Raw genomic sequence first — 21,243 nt, forward strand, 5'->3', positions numbered from 1 at the left:
CTGCAGTCCTTGACCCTCTGCAGTAAGTGCATGAGGTCCTCCTCAGTTTCAGCGAGCAAGGTTGTGTCATCTGCATAACGCAGATTGTTGATAGATCGTCCACCAATCCTAACGCCACGCCTCTCCTCATAGAACCCCACCTCTCGGATAATCTGCTCTGCATACAGGTTGAAAAGGTATGAAGACAGGATTTTTAGTAACCTTAAAATCATTGAATTATTTTCAAACCTTATCTTGTATGTGAATCACCTAGGGAGGCTGTTAAAATGTATAGTTCTAGGTCTGACACTTAAAACCTAGAAATTCTTAAAGATTTGCTTCACTTAAATGTGGGGTGAGATGCAAAGAGCCTGCATATTTCACAAGCATCTGCAATGAGTCTAACAGAGACAATTCAAGAGACACAGGAAAATTCTATTATTTCCTTCCCTACTTCAGAGGGCTGTTGTGAGAGCAAAGTGGATAGAAGATCTGAGAGCATGTTCAGAGCTTTTAGAGCAAAACAGTGTGCTAATAAATAGAAGGTTACCGCACAGCTCAGTTCTCAACCCCAGGCACTGAAGGGGAGGAACACCTCTCCTCCGTGCATCAAAAGGGAGCCTGGAATCTCCTTGCTGCATCCAGTCACCTACAAGGGGATTTCCTATGCTTTCCCATGCTTTGTTTGGGGCTCCAATCTGCTAGAAGCAAAATTGGTCTGATTATGAACAAGTTGTCAGAAGATGAAAGCATTTCTCTCAGCTGTGATGCAGGGTGTCTTGATGCCAGGGGGACTGTGGGCTTGATGTATTCTAAATGCAGCCTGGTGAGAGGTGGACGCACAGGAAGTTTGCTAGGCAGCGTGGGAGGAGTAAGAGGGACTTGCCACAGCTCTGAGGTCATGCAGCCTGTTCCCTTTGTATTATCGTATTATTGTGGTGGTGTTGCTGTGTGCTGATGAGTCAGAACCGACTCATGGTTGACCCTCCAGCAGGTTTTCAGAGGCAGTAAATTGCACAGGCGGAGATTGCCCATCCTTCTTTTGTATAGCAGCTGGTGGATTCAAATAGCATGCTTTTGGGTTTGCAGTGCAGCTTTTTACCGCTAGACCACCTACCTCCCTATGTATTAAAAAATGATCAAGCCAAGAAAAAGAATTTAAGTGTCTGTTTCTTCACCCTTATGTCATTTAAAATGTGTTGTTGTTGTTGTTGTTGTTAGATGTCATTGAGTCATACATGACTTATAGTGACCCTACGAACAACAGTTCTGAATTCTGTCCTATCCCATGCCACCTTCGTCGTTTCTGACAGACTTCAGTCCATTGCTGTAATCACTGTGTCAAACCATCTCATTGACTATCTTCCTCTCTTGCTGACACTCTCTCTACCTTTCCAAACATAACATTCCTCTGCAAAGAATAACCTGTCCTGACAACATGGACAAAGTATGTGAGACAAAACTTTGTCAACCTTGCCTCCAAGGCAAGTACTGATTGTACTTTATTCAAGATGTATTTCCTTGTTCTTTAGTCAGTCCATGGGATATTCAGTACTCTTCTCCAAAACCCCAGTTCAAAGGCATAAGTTCTTCAGCCAAAGCTCCCTGGAATCTCCTCAGAAGTGAGACTAGTGAGACTTCAGCTCATGTCCTTCGGGCATGCTGTCATGGAGGCCAGTCCTTGAGAAAGGTTGTCATAGAGGATACCAAAAGATGAAGACCCTCAATGACATGGGTTGACATAATATCTGCACGAATGGGATCAAACATGGTAAAAATTGTGAGAATGACACATGATATAGCTTTGCTTTCTTCTCTTACCTATAAAGTTTCTATGAGTCGGAAACTACCAGACAGTATCTAAGAATATTAACAGACATGTACAAATTAGTCTTGCATCTTTATTTTATATAAGATTATCATCCCTTACCTGGTGGTTTGCAGCAAGGAATAAGTGAAGTTGCCAAACAGTAGTGCCAACTACAGTAAGGAAAGATAGACGTAATTCAACCACTACTATTGCTACCACCACTTGACTAAGCAGGTTCTTTGAAGAATATTTAACTCAAGCAAACACAAACACCAAACTATCTAGACTGACTGCCTTTAAGCTGAGGTCGGGGATGTGTAGGAAGATTATTGGCTGCCTTTTCCCTCTTTTATGCTGCTAATTAAGCAGGCTCAGCATCATCTTCTTTATTGTCTATGTTATTTGTTAATGAAATGTAAAAGCCAAGAGTAAATAATTAAGCACATGGACATTGCAGGGTTGATCCAATTTTTGTGCTCAAGATTTCAGAGAACTGTTATGTCTTCTCATTAAACATGCTAATTTTTAATTTATTAAGTAGAGCTTTCAAAAAAGTAGAATGAGAGAGTCACATTATTCATAATAGCATAAAAGATGGGAACAATGTATCAATGAATGAATGAATGATCAACGTGTATTATGTATAGATGTCATTGTTGGTAGTTGCCATCGAGTCAAATATGACTCATAATGACTCTGTGAACAGACAACTTGAACTCTTTTCTTTCCAGTACCATCTTATCATCTCTGACACATTAGAGCCCATTGCTGAAGTCACGATGTCAATCCATCTCATTAGGAGTTTTCATTTGCTGATCTTCCATCTTTCCAAGCTCTATATGTGAGGGAAGAATGGGCAATCTCCTCTTATGTTATTAATTGCCTCTGAAAACTTGCCAGAAGGCCAGCTATGTGCCAGTTGTGACTTGACAGAACACAAAAACATACATAGATAGGGCTCTAGTGGCCTAGTCGCAAGAAATTGTGCTGTAATCCTGAAGGCATACAGTTCAAATCCACCAGCTGCTTGAAAAAAGTATTAGCAATCTTTTTATTTGATTAACTGTCTTTGAAAACCTACCAGAAAGTGATAGAGCCCTGGTGGCCTAGTAGCAAGAAGCTGTACTGCAGTCCCAAAGACACATATTTCAAGGCCACCAGTTGTTCCACAGAAGAAGAATGGGCATTCTTGTCCTGAGCAATTAACTTCCTCTGAAAATCCACTGGAGAATCAGTTATGGGTTGTTTCCAGTTCTATGGTATACAATGCATATATAGACAGAGTAAGGGCCTTTTGTTCATAGGGTTGCTATGAGTCATGCTTGACCTAAAGGCAATCAACAACAATCGTTAAGGAATTGCACTGCCAATGTAAGGATATGTAGTTTAAATCCACCAGCTCCTCCATGAAAGAAAGATGAGCAATCAACTCTCATGCAATTTACTGCCTCTGAAAACCCACTAGAGGTTCAGTTCCAGTGCAGCAGTATACAACAAACACAACTCAAGAGCAAGAAAGAATCAATCTGTGAACCAACTTATAATGTCCATAGCCCCAGAAGGACACACTATGCTGAGTGAAATGAGTCAATCACAATGGACAAATATTTTATGAATCCACTGCAGTAAAAACTTAAGAAAATGATTATATACAGAGAGAAAAATCCTTTGATGGTTAGCAGGAATGAGATAGAAAAAAGTTACAAACTAGAAAAGAATCATGGTCAAGGTATCTCTTGTACATAGAACCACTTTGAGTCAGAAACAGTTCATTGACACCTAATAAAAACAACAACAATAATAAAAGATAACAGACATTTTTAAAAAAAGAATATTAAATATCATTAATTTGTGTTTTCAAGAAATATATACTGGGCACTACCTGTTAAAGACAGAACATTACTTGAAATGACCAAAATCTTTGATGTTAGTGAGTTTGCATTCTAACAGGAAGGATATACAACAAAATACCAAATAAACAAACACACAACAGAACTTAGATGATGACATGCACTGCCAAGACTATAAAACAGTTAATGATAGGACGTGACACTAGACAAGCTGTTCTGTGAAGGCTTTGCTCCACCGGAGACATTTGAGTGGAGACCTAAATAATGACTAGGAGCAAAAAGCAGTGAATGTGGACTTTATGAACTTTGTATGTAGACCAGTATAAAATAAAAGAAAAATTTGAAAAAGGGGGGAATCTAAAAATCAGACTCCTGGGAATTATTTACGCACAGGAAATAGCAAGTGTGAAGTTTCTGAGGCAGAAGTTACCTTGTCATAGACAATAGGAAAGGCTGAGGACTCGGGTGACAAGTAGGGGAAAGGAGTCTATGACGGAATTGCAGAGGTTCATAGAACAGAGGTAAATTCAGATTAAAACCCTGCAAGCTATGGTAAGTGTTTTCTATTTTCTTCTGAGCACAGTGGGAAGTCAGGAAAGGACTTTAAGCATTGCAGGTATTTTAAAACTTAGTGGTAAAATGAAGGATGGGTAACTTCACACTCAAGCAAAAGTCTAGGGTATTTTACCTCAGTAGAGAACTTCAAGAAACATGTGGCTGTTGTTAGCTGCTATTAAGTTAAAATGACTCATAGCAACCCAGTAAACAGCTGACCTCAACCCTGTCCTATCCTGTAACATCTTCATCTCTGACACACTTGAGCCCATTGCTGTAGTCACTGTGACAATTTATCTTGTTGAAGTTCTCCCTCTCTTTTGTCAGCTTCCCCTTTTTCCAAGCATGATGTCCCTTTCCAAGGAATAGCCTTGACTAACTACAGGTGCAAAGCATGAAAGAAAGTTTCACCATCTTTGCCACACTTGAGACTCATAACGATCTTATGTACAACAGCTCTGAACCCTGAGCCAACCTTATCGTCTCTGACAAACCTACCCACCATTACCCCAGTAACTGAGTCAATCCATTTCATGGAATGTCTTACTCTCCTGCACTGTCCTTCCACCCTTCCAAACATGATGTCCCTCTCTAAGGACTGATCCCTCCTTGCAACATGCCCAGTGTATGTCAGATGGAGCTTCGGAATACTTGACTCTAAGAAGCAGCCTGGCTTCACCCTCTCTAGGACAAACCTGTTTGTTCTCGTAGCAGTTCATGGTGTATTCAATACTCTTTTCCAACACTACAGCTCAAAGGCATCAATTCTCCTTCTATAGTCGTTGTCCAGCTTTCTGGTACATAGTAATTGCAAGGACCATGGTCTGGATCAGGTACACCTTATTCTCCAGACTAATGTCATTGCTCTTCAGTACTCTGGAAAGGTCCCTGACAGCATATTTTCCCAATGTAATTAATTTTTTTTTTATTTCCTGGCTGCTGATAACAAAAGCATTGATTGTGGAGCCAAGTAAACTGAAGCTGTTAACAATCTCAGTCTCTTCATTGTCTATCATGATGCTGCCAATCAGCCTAGTGGTGAGAATCTTTGTTTTCTTGATGTAGCGCTTCAATCCACATTTAAGGTTGCAGTCCTAGACTTTCTGCAACAAGCGCTTCAAGTCCCCCTCAGGTTCAGCAAGCAAAGTTGTGTCATCTGCATAATGCAGGTTGTTGATGAGTCTTCCTTCAATCCTGATGTCACATCCCTCCTCGTAGAACCCAACCTCCAGAATGATCTGTTCGGCATATAGACTGAAAGGGTATGGAGATAGGACATGTCTCTAACACATACCCCTTCCAATTTGGAACAATGCTGTGTTTCTTTCCTCTGTTTTGATGACTGCCTCCTGGTTTGCATAAACACAATCTACTGTTCTGGGATTCCCATTCCTCTAAAAGTCATCCACAGTTTATTGTAATCTACACAGTCAAATGCCTTTGCATAGTCTACAAAACACAAATATACATTTCTCTGGTACTCTGTGCTTTCAGCCAAGATCCATCTAACATTAGCTATAATATCCCTAAATGTAGATAACACTCACCTCTCAACAACACAGATTTGAACTGCATAAACTCACTTATGCTAAGATTTGTCTTTTTCCTTGTTGCTGTTGCTGTGAGCTCAAGTATTTTGCATATCCAGTTAAAATACTGTGTGACAATAATCATCTCTGAGTGAGGTGATTTCTTCAAGAGAGAAGATTAGCAGCATTAGGGCTCAGCAGATTAGCAATGGTACTGGGGACAAACCAGGTTATAAGTGAGCCTACATATTCCAAACCTGTGATGTTTAAGGGCCTACTATACCTTCATAGTGATATCTAGATTAGTCTTTGAACACACACCAGAATACTTTGAGATTTTCAGAAGTGACAATGAGTGTTCTTTCAGTTCATAGTTTAGAAAGCACAGGATCTTTCTCTTCATTTTACTTCTTTTTCTAACACGTGATATCTCCCTAATTTTGTTACTGTGTCTTAAGAATCATTGCCAAGAAGCACATGAAGAAATGTTCAAAATCCCTAGCTCTGAGAGAGATGCAAATCAAGACAACCATGAGATATCATCTCACCCCAGTAAGACTAGCAAAATTTAACAGAACAGCAAGCAACAAATGCTGGTGAGGTTGTGGAGAGACTGAAACCCTTATTCACTGTTGGTGGGAGTGTAAAATGGTGCAACCACTGTGGAAAGCATTGTGGCGCTATCTCAAAAAGTTGCAAATAGAGATCCCATTTGACCCAGCAATTCCACTACTGGAAATATACCCTAAAGAGACCATAAATGACATCCAAGTAGATATATGCATACCCATGTTTATTGCGGCTTTGTTTACAATAGCAAGGAGTTGGAAACAACCTAAATGCCCATCAACAAATGAATGGGTAAAGAAGCTGTGGTACACAGTGAAATATTATGCTGCACTGAAAAACAAGGAACTCATGCAATATCATTCAAAATGGGTGACCCTGGAGGACATTATGCTGAGTGAGGTATCTCAGTCACAAAGGGATAAATGTTATATGATGCCACTATTGTAGAATGAGGCTGACATCGGGGTGGGGGTAAGACTGAGAAAAACTGGATGAAATATGTTTACGGCATTGAAGTCTATGGGGGAGAGAATAGTATTATATTTTAGGGCATTTGTTTATCGTAAGAGTACGGAATGAGGGTTGTAGAGTGGATTATATTTGGGTTTGGGGGTGTGGTTGAGGGATGTGCGGGTGGGGGTTGTGTACCAATGAGGGAGTTTTTCTTTTGCTTTTCAAGGAGAGGAGCAAAGGGGGGTGTGGGGGGGTGGGGAGAAGGGTGTAACAATAAATGAATGGAATTCTAAAATCTCTGTAGATGTTCATTGAATGAAAAATAAATAAATTTTTTAAAAAAGAATCATTGCCTATTGTCTGTTGTTTCAGGAGTGATTCTACTGATTATGATGTAAGCCAACAGTTTCCCAAATTATGGCACAAGTCATTTCTCAGGATAGGTTACCAGCTTTCCAACATTAATCAAGTATACCTGGTAATTTCAATGCTGACAGGCCTATGCAAATGATATTGAAGCAGTAATGATATCAAATGTTGATATTAAGTGCTTATTTTCTAAAAACCAAAAATAAAGTTAATGTCAATTTTCTACAACTCACTGTTGAGATATGCTTCAGAAAGTACATTCTTTTTCTTTATTAGTCTGTGACTTATATAAAATGATGGTATCCTGCCAGAATTACCAGAGAGAATGTTTTCTAAAGAGTAAATTATAATCTTCTAAAGATAAACTGTTTTTTAAAAAATATATTGTTATTTAATAGTAGCCTAGATAAATTTATGAAACTAAGAGAAAAAATGCACCCATTTTTTTCCAAAATAAACAAAAATAAACCCCAACCAATATTTGCATTTCATTTCTTAAAATATAAATCCTTTTAATTCCTTAAGTATAAACTCAAGAGCAATGGGAAGAACTGTTTAAGAGCATAAACATAAAAGACACAAGCTAGATTCGAAAGCCAGTGGTATCTTTTTCTGAATCACTCTTATAAATACTGCTTGATCTTTCTCTGTTTTCACTTTACTTTTCTCCTCTGTCAAATGGGAAAAATAATAGTTTCTACTTCACAGACTTGCAGTGAGGAACAAATAATCTACATAAATCAAAGAGCCTGACAGGGAGTAATTGCAAGGTAAAACATTAGCTATCATTCTAATGAAAACACATATTACAAAAATATGAAAATAACCTGTAATTCTTCGACCATCACCATTATTTTAAATGTTCAATAGTTTATAAGTTCAATCCATTTTTTTCTAAATCGGTTTGAAATGGCCATCAGACTCTTGTTTCTTACATTTTTTTGTGAAGAGCAGAAGATTTGAGACTCAAATTCTACCAATGAATTGTCAAAGAAGTTGAGAGATTATAGAAAGTTATTTTCTTCCACATTATCAACAAAAATGAACACTGTTTACTTTTAATCAAAGTATCATTTGCCCATATAATATCATGAGCATATACTACAAAATAACTATTTGGTTTATACATTCAAATTCATAATACATTGGAGTTTTTAAAAAACCTGCAATATCTCTTCTAATTTCTCTCATTTTATAGATGGAGGAGCTGTTGTTGTTAAGTGCCGTCAAGTTGATTATGACGCATAGAGACTCTGTACAAGAGCTCTGAACCTTGCCTTATTCTGAGCCAGTCTCATTTTCTTCCACATACCCAATCCCATAATTAGTTATTGTGTAATCCACCTTCTCTAGAATCTGCCTCTCCTGTGCTGTCCTTTCATGCTTCCAACCATGATGTCCTTCTCCAAGGGCTTGTCTCTCTCTTGGCAACATGTCCAAAGTATATAAGATGGAGCTTTAGAATTCTTGTCTCCAAGAACAACTTGGTTTCACCTTCTCCAGGACAGACACGCTTGCCCTCCTGAACTCCATGGTATGCTCAATATTCTTCTCCAGCACCACAACTTAAAAGCATAGATTTTTCTTTTTATCATCCTTAGTCATTGCATAGTTCTCTCATGCCTAAGACTATGATGTATCGTGGCAGAAAGCAGAGTATCAGAGGAAAATCTTTCTGTGATTCATTAACTATGCAAAGGCATGTGATTGTATAGATCACAACAAATTGCTGATAACCTTGAAAAGAATGGGCATCCCAGAACTCTTAATTGTGCTCGTGTGAAACTTGTTCTTGGACCAGGAAGCAGTCTTCAGAACAGAGCAAGGAAACACCACATGGTTCAAAATCAGGAAAGGAGTGCATGAACAATGCATCCTGTCTCTATACTTTTCCAATCTGTATATGAAACAGATCATTAGAGAGGCTGGGGTTTATGAGGAGGAATGTGGGCAGCCAGAGTGTTCATTGGAGGCAAAAGTTATGAAACTTTGTCTCACACACTTTGAGTATGTTGCTAGAAAAGGCTCTTCCTTGGAGAAGAACTTGAGTAGTGGAAGGATGGTGAAGAGAGGAAGACTTTCAACAGGTGAATTGACACAATGACTGCGGAAATGGGCTTGAGTATGTCAGAGGTTGACACAGGGTAGGACAGTGTTCAGATATGTTGTTCGTCACTACAAATCATACCTAACTCAAAGGCATCTAACAACAACTTTCAACGAAACATGAATTGTAGTCAACATTCCATAAGGATTCCTGTCATTATTAACATTTGTACTAATCAAATTACTTTTGCTGGTTCTATAAAGAAGATATTCTAACCTCCAGATTTTTGTTAGAGAAAGAGAATAATTGCTTAATCACTCCTCAAAAATCATTGCTGGTTGTTAGAAAACATAGAGAACACTCTATGCAGTAGACCCGCCGGAACCAGTTCCACTCTGACAATTTCATTTGTTTTAACTGTATCTAGTGGAAAGAGAACAGAGATGTTGTTAAATATCCTACAGTGCATAGGACAATGCCCCACACAAGCAGTTTTCCTGTCCAAGTGTCAACAATCTGTCTCTCATAAAGCCAAGGCTCACATACTCGAAGGCGGGAAGGGGAGTAGAGGGTAATATAGCTGTATAATCATTCTCCCTAATTAGACTGTTTAGACTTGTTTTGAAGTCATGAAGTTGGACTTTAAAATCAAAGGATTATGAAGGCCAAGAAGATCTTGTGCAGACATCTATGTGCAGTGTGTCACTTTCAGGAGAAAGTGCTGAATGAACCAGTGTTGCCCCGTAGCTTCTAAATAACAAAAATAGATAGCCCCCCACTCCATGTCCCCCTCACTGCCTGCTCAAAGATTTTCTGTCATGGTCTCTAAGAGTCAAGGAAAAGATTGGCTTAAAAATCTCTTCCAGAAAATACATTAAATTTGATCATTCTAATGTTTGGGGTTTGTTGGGGGCTTTTCCCCTTTCTTCTTCTTTATCTCTAAATAGTGACCCGAGGGCCAAAAAAATGAAGATCTTTCCACCTGAATTCATATGCTGGTTGTCTTAAAATTCTCAAATGTTCTCATCTGTCCAAAAGGAGATAGTGCTACCTGACCTGGGGGGAAAGGCTGAAGCTAAAGTGTATGCCATAGAGAAAAGATTTTTAAAAATATTGGTATTATAGCAAACTATTGATACTTTTTTTTATATCATTCATTTTTTAATTAAAATCAGAGGTTTGGGGCAGGAAAGCAGTCAGGACAATCCCTTTTGAGGACCAGGAAACATTCTGGATTTGCTATATTTAGATTCATTTCTTATAATAATGGCAATATAAAGTGATTAATTAGACTCTTCTTTGTCCATCTTGGACAAAGCAGGTTGAAGACCACCATTTCCAAGGAGGGCTAATTAGTACATAATGCATAATACAAAAGTTAGAATCTGTATTCAATATTTGGAATGTGCTTTAAAATCTCATTATTTCAGAGTAAATAGGGGAAAGGTCCATTTGAATTATGAATAACTCTGTCATAAAAATTTAAAGAAATGCAATACTTTTATTTTTTTTTCATGTTCTTAAACTAGCCAAAAGGAATAATTTACTCGGATGTTATCTAGGCTAACTAATAAATAGAAGACCATGCTGTTCCTCAAATAATCCTTGAGACTCCCCACCTTCAAACTTCTATTCTTACTGTCATCTTCTGTTGTTGCTATTTGCCATCAAGTTGCCTGTGACTCATAGCAACACTGTATACAACCTCTAAACCCTACTTTATCCTGAGCCAATTTCATCATCTCTGACACACCTACCTCCATTGCCCCAGTCACTGAGCCAATCTATCTCATCTAGGGTCTTTCTCTTCAGCACTGTCCCTCCACCCTTCAGAGCAGAATGTCCATCTCCAAGGACTAGTCCCTCCTGGCAACATGCCCAAAGTATGTCAGACACAACTTCAAAATCCTTGCTTCCACGGAACAGGTTGGATTCACTTTCTCCAGGACAAACCTGTTTGTCCTCTTAGTAGTCTATGGAATATCCAATACTTTTCTCCAGCACCACAACTCAAAGGCATTAATTCTTCTTCAACTCAAACAGATTCATCCTGGAAAGGGTTAAGCCGGGTGGCTCCTTGGAGGCAAGGATTCTGAGGCTCCGTCTAACATACTTTGGACATGTTGTAAGGAGAGACCGGTCCTGGGAGAAGGACATCATACTTGGGAGGGTGGAGGCTGTCGCAGGAGGGGAAGGCCCCCTATGAGGTAGATTGATTCAGTGACTGAGGTAATCAGGATGGGAGTGTCAGAAACAGTGTCATTGGCACAGGACAGAGCAGAGTTTAGGGCTGTTGTACATAGGGTCGCTATGAGTCGCAAGCAACTCAACGGCACATAACAACACAACTCAAATATTATTCTCATGCATATTTTTATAGCCTCAACTCCCTCACAACCTTCAAACCTCCTCTCAAATACCACCACCTTCAGGAAGTTTTCCTGGACTCTTTCTCAATGTCCAAGTCAGGTGTGAGAGTTTCTTACTCTGTAGTTTTACTCTCTGATGACTCTTACGTAATTTGCAAAATGTATTCATACTTTTAATCCTTTATTTATTTGTTAATTAATAATTGTATTCTTTTTCATCTCCCTACTTTTATGCTCTCTGCCTTATATAACTCTACAGCCCTTGGCACCATGTCTTAGAAATAATAAATCTTTAATGCCTTTTTAATTATTAGAGGTATTATTGATGGGATAACACAGAGATTTGGTTATTTTTCCTACCCAATTATGTTAGTGATATTCTTAAAAAACACTTTCTTTCAAGTAGGACAGAAGCAAAATTGACCAGCCTAAAGCAACTGTCCACAATTTCCAAGTAAATAAGATAATAAATTTAGTCTAATTCTGGATGCTGTTCTCTGTCCTACACTAGAGTCCAGGAAAGAGAAGTGAAGACAATGGAATCCAGGGAGCTACACAGCTTCTACCCAAAGTGGGAGGAAGCTGGGGGTCTGTATTGCAATCACAGTTCATCATCCCTTTTCACCCAGATGATAATATACATCTCTCTAAACCACACACAGTTTCTAAATAAAGACATTTCTGAAGTCATAATTGCACGTAAAGTAATACACTAGCATGTGTATGATCAAAAACACACTCAAAGCCTAACTCAAAAATCTCACTGCTGTGGAGTTGGACCTGACTCATAGCTGACTCACCATTGGGTTTCCTAAACTATCAATGACATAGCAAGATTTTGTTCACCTTTTTTTTTCTTCAGAGTCCTTGATAAATTTGAATGATGAGAAATATGTGGCCTTATGAATTATGCCACCAGAGTTCCTTGAAAATGCACCAGCACTGATTATACCTTCTACGCAATAATGAATAGAATAAGACAAAATAATTGCTATATCAATCCTTACAACATTGGTAAAGAGTATTGAATAACCCACGGCTTACCAAAAGAACAAATAAATCTGTCCTGGTGGAAGTTCAATCAGAGTGCTCCTTAGAGGCAAGGAAGGTGAAACTTCATCTTATGTATTAAAAGTATATTACTAGGAGCCAGGCCTTGTAGAATAGCATCATGCTGGAAACAGTGAAAGAAGCTGAGTGAAGAAAGGATGACCTTCAATCAGATAAATTGATACAGTGACTACAACACTGAGTTTAAGTGTGACAGAGATTATGACAATGGCTCAGATGTATTGTTCATAAGATGGCTATGAGTCGTAGTCAACAACCTCTAACAACAACAACAACACACACACATAATTATATATGCATACATACACAGACATAAGGATACATATACATATATGTATACATAGAGAGAAGGAGGGAGAGACAAATTTATATGTTTGGGTGTGTATGTGTCTGTATATATATATATATATATTAAAAGAAAAAAGAAATATTCACAGCAATTATAGTCTTCATTTCTGCAACTGATCACATTGTCTTAACAGGTATTTAGAAATATCTCCTTCTGCTCTCACACTTTTCCCACCACGTTTGCCTCTAAGGGGCACCTGGCTGCCCTTCTTCCAAGATAGACTTCTTGGGGTTTTGGCAATCCATGGGATTTGGGAAAAGATATTATGTTAGGAAAGGTGGAGAGTCAGAGAAAGAGAAGAAGACTCCCACCAAGATGGATTGACACATGATTATAACAGTGGGCTTGGGCATATCAGATATTGTTAAGAGAGCCCAGGATAGGGAAAGGTTCAGATCTGTTGTTCCTTTGAGTCATAGTGAACTTGATGACACCTAACAACAACAACCTGCATCCTGTATTCCCTTTACCTTCAACAAACTCCTTAGAGATTATGGCTCTCTGCCGAGTGTCATTGTTATATGCCATCGAGTCAACTACAACTCATAGTGACCCTATGAACAATGTCTCTGAACCTAGCCCTGCTCTGAGACAACCTCACCATCACTGACACACCTGACCTCATTGACCATTCATTACGTTAATCCATTTCATCCAGGGTCTTCCTCTCATTCACTGACCTTCATCACACATGCTTTGGTTAGTTAGCTAGGAGGGGCTATCGCTTGGAAAGAAACCATATTTGGGCAAAGTAGAGGGTCAGAGAAGGAGAAGAAGACACTCCAAGAGAGAGATTGACATAGTGACTTCAGTAATGAGCTAAAGTATGTCAGAATTGATGAGGATGGCACAGGATAGGACAGGGTTCAGTCTGTTGTTCATAGGGTCTCTATGTATCATTCTTGACTCAATGATACCTAACAACAACAGTAATAATTGGTTTGGAGCTCGTATAAGGAGCTACACTGACAACCTAAAGGCAAGCAGTTCAATTCCATCAAGTATTCAACAAGAGGAAGATAGACACTCTCCTCACTTGTGATTTACTGTCCCCTGAAAACTGACTGGAGGGTCAGCTATGGGGTGGATCCATCTCCAGGGCAAAGAGCAACAAAGCTGTCAGTTAAAACCTACCTAATCAAAAAACGTATTGTGATGGGAAAGTCTGCTGTTAGGGACCTCTCTAAAGTACTCAAAAGCAACCGTGTCTCTTTGGAGACGAAGGTGCGCCTGATACAGGCCATGGTCTTTGCAATCACTTGTTATGCATCAGAGAGTTGGACAATGACTAGGGAGGACAAAAGGAGAATTGATGCCTTTGAGCTGTGGTGCTGGAGAAGAGTATTGAATGTACCATGGACTGCCAAGAAAACAAACAGATTCATCCTAGAGAGGGTTAAACCAGGCTACTCCTTGGAGGCAAAGATTCTGGGGCTTCGTCTGACATACTTTGGACATGTTGAAAGGAGAGACAGGTCTTTGGAGAGGGACATCATGCTGGGTAGAGTAGAGGGACAGCGCAGGAGGGGAAGACCCTCTATGAGGTGGATTGATTCAGTGACTGGGGTAATCAGGATGAGTGTGTCAGAGGGAATGCGATTGGCACAGGATAGAGTGGGGTTTAGGGCTGTTGTACATAGGGTCGCTATGAGTCACAAACGACTCGACGGCACATAACAACAACAATAACAATGACATAGGAGAAAGAGCAGGCAATCTGCTTCCATGAAGATTATACTGCTAAGAAAATCCTAGGGAGCATATTCTATTCGATAGCATATGCTGTTTCCATGGGTTGGAATCAATCCACCAGATATGAAAGAGTTTAGGTCTGCTGCTTTATTAAGCATCAGGCAGTGAACATCATACTCAAGAACTGGAAGAGTAATGTCTGAATTCTGCCCTGGTGTAACTTGTGTGCAGCAAGGGAGTCAGGTGTTAAACAGCATTTAGCAAAGTAATTGAACAGTAAGTACTTGCAGTGGGTGAGGTACTGCTTTAAACTTTACTGATTTGTTTCGTTCAGCTCCCACCACAATCTTATACACCAGGGACAATTTTTATGCCCCAAGAAGAAGTACTTTATCTTAGTTATTATTGATTCTTTAGCACTACACATATTGTCTGACTTAAACACATACTCAATAAATGTGCTCAGTAATGAGAGTTTGTATTGAAAGGGGAGAAAGGTTTCTCAGAGTCCATAGCAGAAGACTTACCCAGAGGAGATATTTAGAAACCTTGCTCTGAAGGTGTGACTTTTTATTTTCTATTTGGAGATTATAGATACAAATTAGATTTACCTTGAAAGTTAAAAACTCCATTTAGTTCATCCTGACCCTGACCTGAAACAAGCTAACCACCCCTCCTTGGGCTTGGTTTCTTTCTAAGTGAATGAAAATGTGTTCATGTTGTAATGAACATGCCCCAAAAGGAGATAATAAGAATGTGCAAAAGGAAAGACTAGGGCCGCTCTCCCATGAGTGTTAGGCTTCAGTGAATGCAGATGGTGGACGTGACCCTGGGGGAGACAGGTCATTGGTCACATGGCAGGGATTTTTCTAGGACTTTAAAGGACAGAGGTGATTGGATTTCTTCCTCCCGGAAATTCAGCCTATCGAAAAGCTTGGATACACAGTGAATTGCCCAAGAAACCCCCAATTAATTGCTTAATTTCCATTGATGACATAGCTGGGGAATTTCTTGTCCCTGGACTCTGCTTGCCAGGCTCCAGGGATCTTCTCAAATGGCACTGAAAATGTGTCATTTTTATCTTTCCCTTCTCCTGGGCTTCTGGGTTCCCTTTCAGAGATGTCTCCTGAGCTGGGTCATCCTTCTAGTGGACAGAGTTTTAAGAAACATGGTATTTCTACCATCCATGTCTTAGAGATCTCTCCTAAAAATGTCACCCTTCCACTGGTGGCCTGGTGTTTATTATTACCACCACTAGGCCAGCCCTTTATCTTCAAAGCTGACTTATAGGATAGATTAGAATGTTCCCCAAGAGAATTTATGCTGTAAATCTTTGCAGGAGCAGAATGCCACATTGTTCCTTGTGAAGTAACTTATATGTTCGAACCATAGACCTTCAATTAACAGTGAAGCACTTAATCTCTATACCATCAGGTCTTCTTTGACATCAGCTTTGCCAGAGCCCAATTTCACTTACAAATTTAACTACTGCTAACTGTTCCTTTGCTATGCCTAAAAGCAAGATAATTGCCTTTTAATAGATTTTTGTAAATAATGCTTAATGAAAATAATCATGGCTCTATGTAGACCTTTAGCATTCCATAATCTTAGAAAATAATTTCTGACCTTCTTCTTGCTGTCTGTCCAGTACCACTGAGGGTGCATTAACAGAGGTTATTGTTGTTATGTGCTGTTGAGTTGCTTGCAACTCATAGTGATCCTATAACAGATCTGTACTCTGCTCTGGCTTGAGCCAATTTCATTGTCTCTGAAATACTTACCCCCATTATTCCAGTCCCTGAGTCAAGTCACCTGATCTGGGGGTCTTCCTCTTCTGTGCTGTCCCTCCACCCTTCCAAGCATGATGTCCTTCTCCAGGAACTAGTCCCTCATAGCAACATGCCCAAAGTATCTGAGATAGAGCTTCAAAATCCTACCTCCAAGGAGGATTTAGGTCAGACTTGTTTGTTCTCCTAGCAGTCCATATTCAATGGTCATCTCCAGCACGACAACTCAAAGACGTCAATTCTTCTTCTATCATCCTTAATCATTGCCACCTCTCAGATACATAGCGAAGACCATGGCTTGAATCAGACTCACCTTAGTCTCTAAACTGGCATTACTCCTCAGTAGACTGGACAGGGATCTGACAGCGTATTTTTCCAGTGCAATCTATCTTTTGATTTACTGACTGATGGTACCAAGAGTGTTGATTGTGGAGCCAAGCAAACTAAAACTGTCAATAATCTTAATCTCTGTCTCTCATGATGCTGCTAATTGGCCTAGTGGTGAGAATATCTGTTCTCTTGATATTGATCTTCAATCCATATTGAAGTTTGGAGTCCTTGACCTTCTGATCAAATCTTGCCTCCCATCCTCCTCAGTTTCAGCAAGCAAGGCTGCATCACCTGCATAATGTAGGTTGTTGATAAGTCTTCCTCCAGTCCTGATGTTCATAAAATCCAGCCTCTTGGATGATCTGTTCCATATATAGATTAAAAAAATATGGAACAGGATGCATTCCTGGGGTACACTTTTCTTGGTCTTGAACAATGCAGTGTTTCCTTGCTCTGTTTTGACAATTGTCTCCGGGTCCAAGTATATAGGTTTTGCATGAGCACAATCAAGTGTTCTGGGATTTCCGTCCTTCTCAAGGTTATCTGCAATTTGTTGTGATCCACATAGTCACCATAGGGATTTTTCCTTAAAAGGAAGGAAGGGAGGGAGGGAGAGAGAGAGAGAAAGAAAGAAAGGAAGAAAGTGCTTGTGTGTGTGTAAATGACACACATCTTTAGATAAGGGAGTAAGGAGGGGCTGTGTTTTATATCCTTTATTCCCATCACTCAGCCAAAGCCTGGATTGATAACCACAGTGGTAACAATCATTGTAAAACATTGTGAGGGACATGTTTAAGGGCTAGATGTATGGTAAACTTTGTGAATTTTGTTCCTACAGCCCAAGAATGAAGTTGAACATCATACTCCAGAGGTTCTCAAACTTTAAGAAGTTGGGTTTTTAAGTATGCAGATTCTGTATCTATCCCCAGTAGCACTAGGTTAAGAGGCCTGGAGGTTATTTCACCTGTATTATTTACCCCCACAATATCATCACATGGTTCTTAAGCAGAAATATTACATATCAACTGTTCCAGGCTTATGATAAACTCAAATTCATTACATTTATGCTTCATACAATGGAGTACCTCATGGAGAAAGTGTATCACTTCTTTAACCATTTTCTTCCAAATGCATGCATTCAACTATTCAGTTTTTTTTCACTCCCTCACATAACTAGTGTTTATTGAATACACAAGCTGTCCCAAGCACTGTGCTAGGCACTAAAAATATAAAGATAATTTAGACATTGATATCTCCTTCAGAAACTTTAAAATTTCATGTTTAGACAAGTAGCTAAATAAATACAATAAAATATTGTGATTAAAAGAAAATATCACTGTTCTTGATATTGTTTTTGTATACCATTGAGTTGGAACTGACCCATAGGTGACCCTCTGGCAAGTTTTCAAAGACAGTTTATTGAAAGGGAGATTTCCTATCCTTCTTGCCTGTTATTGATATTAGGCACTGTGCTATGATCTCATCAATTTGCCCTCATATTATCATAATACTTCATTATTAGCTTTACTGTAATTGAAATGAAGCTTAGAAATGTTGAGCTGCCTGATATCATCCAATAAGTCAGTATCAAAGGTAGAATTAAACTTGCTGGCTGTCTCTGTTGAAAAAACTGAGACTCACAGATGTTATACTTTTATTCACGTTTAACCAATCAGTAAAATCAAACGTGACTCACACTGGCCCCAGAGCCAATATACCTTGGATCTGATTGATGCTAACAGGAGTGTCATCCACCTCCTAAACAACATGCCTCCAGAAACTCTTGGAACTTTGATAAATGTCGATAGTTGTAGAGCTGTTACAGGCCGTTTGTTTATAAAGGTAGTGCTCAACTCAAAGGCAATCAACAACAACAATATAGGTTACATGTAAAACATCTCTCAGAAAATCTTTAGATATAGCTTTCTGCCATAAACCTTAGATCCACACAACCAAAGCATACTTTTAAAGCATTGGTTAAACAGTATCTTACTTTGGGTGACCTACCTCCTTGTATCTAAGAAGGATGATGTGTTATAAGATTGTCTCAGGACTAAATTGGTGTAGCATTGCCAGTGTCTCCATTTCACTGTGTCACCAAACAAGACCCAAACTCCACTGCCATGGAGTCAGTTCTGATTCACAGCAAGGCTGTAGAACAAGTAGAACTACTGCCCCATATGGTTTCCATGGTTATACATCTGTACAGAATCAGGCTTTTTCTAGAAGAGTGATGAATGGGTTTGAACTGCCCACCTTTAGGTTAGCAGTCCAGTAATTAAGCTACTACACTACTGGGATATTTCTATCATGTCATAGTTGTCACAAAACAAGATAGGTGCTACACTGGTAGAGTGAGAAGTTTTTATTATCATAGCCTGTATTAACATTATAACCACTTTAAGATTCTAAGACTTCATTTCTGCACAGGTCAGCACATTTTTTTTTAAATTTTTTTTTATTGTATTATTTTTACGTGTACCCTCAAATCAGATCTGACTGGTACAGGAGGAGATTGCCCCCTCCTTCTCCAGCAGAACATCTGGTGGATTGAACCGCATACTTCTGGGATTGTAGTGCAGCGTCTTTCCACTAGGCCACCAGAGCTCCCTTTAATTTTTTTTATTAGTATTAATTTTAATGAAAGTTTACAGAGACTTAGGATTCCCATTCATTCATTGTTTCACTTTTCTCCCTGCCCAACCTTCCCTCCCTCCAGTTCGCTCTTCTCTTTGAAAAGTATAAGAAAAATTCTTTCATTGTTATACAATTCTTCCCCTAAGTCCACCCCACTATGCAGCCTTCATTCTGGACTCCTGTCATGACAATAATACCTAATCACATACCCCTTTTCAACAGTTTACTCCCTCATCTGTTTCAATGCAGTATACATTATTTATCCCATCTTTCCCAGTCTCCCTCCAACCCCAAGGTCAGTCCTATTTTACAACAGTGGCACCATGCAGTATTTGTCCTTTTGTGACTGAGATACTTCACTCAGCATAATGCCCTCTAGGCTCACCCATTTTGAATAATATTGCATGAGTTCCTTGTTTTTCAATGCAGCATAGTATATACCACAGCTTCTCTATCCATTCGTTTGTTGATGGGCACTTAGGTTGTTTCCAATTCCTTGCTATTGTGAACAAAGCCACGATAAACAGGGGTGTACATATTTCTGCTTGGATGTCAGTTACGGTCTCTTTGGAGTATATTCCCAGTAGTGGATATGTTGTTTAATACCGTTGAGTTGGAACCAACCCATAGCTGTTAATCACACCAGAGGAGTTTGTCCATCCTTCTCCCTTGGAGCAGCTGGTGCCTTCGAACTGCAAGCCTTCAGGATTGCAGCCCAGCTTCTTGCCAGTAGGCCATCAGAGCTCCCTACTCTGAGATATATACAGGATCACTATAAGTCAGATATCATCCCACTGTGACTGCTTTTCTTGCTGTTGGTGATAGTGTTATTTCATCTGCCATTGTGCTCACTTCAGCAGCACATATACTAAAATTGGAATGATACAAAGAATATTAGCATGGCCCCTGTACAAGGATGGCACACCTACCCTGCTGTTGATATCCCCTGAAGGCTGATGCCCGCCTCCCTGGGCATAACCTGAAAGACCTACCTCCAATCCGAAGGAGAAAGTGAAGGTGCAACAAGATCCTGCTGAAGACTGAATTCAGACCACGGGACCTGGGAGACAGAAATAAGAACCATTAGCAACTGGAATGTGAGATGTATGAAATAAGAACCTAGTAAACATTAAAAGCAGTAAAAAATGAAATGGAATGCATTCTAATTAATATCCCAGGCATTGTCCTAGTAAGATGAAATTTATTTGTATTTCTAATTTTTTTTCATTCAACAATCAGATGGCCTATGTGACCTCAGTTGACTCTTTGAACAGACATGGTACTACATTCATCACAAAAAAGTATCTTTCAAGATCCGTCCTGAAGGACAATTCTGCCAGTAACAGGATAATGTGCAAGAAAAATGGGTTTGGTTTTTTGATTGTTAGTGTTTGATGTTTTGGGTTCTTTTTTACAATATTAACCCTGAAAAATGCCTCAAACATGAAGATAATGAAGATTTTTGCCATCTCCTGCATTGTAAAATTTATTGCTTGTGTAATCAATTATCATTAATTATTACTGATAATTGGAATATGGAAGTTGGAAGTAAATAAGATGGATTGGCAGCTGGAAAACAAAGCCTTAGTTACAGAAACATACTAAAGATCAGAGGACATAACCATGACCAGTCTTAGTCATTGCAAATATGTTTTCTAGCAACATATACAGAAGATATATACAGGAATCTCACCTTATAGGATACACAGGAGTAAACTGACTCTATCAATTAGAAATGTGGAAAGAAAATGTTGTTGTTGTTGTTGTTATGTGCCGTCGAGTCGCTTGCGACTCATAGCGACCCTATGTACAACAGCCCTAAACTCCGCTCTGTCCTGTGCCAATC

Source organism: Elephantulus edwardii, unplaced genomic scaffold, assembly GCF_000299155.1.
Source record: "Elephantulus edwardii isolate Elephantulus edwardi_28Jun2011 unplaced genomic scaffold, EleEdw1.0 scaffold00130, whole genome shotgun sequence".
Taxonomy (NCBI): Eukaryota; Metazoa; Chordata; class Mammalia; order Macroscelidea; family Macroscelididae; genus Elephantulus; species Elephantulus edwardii.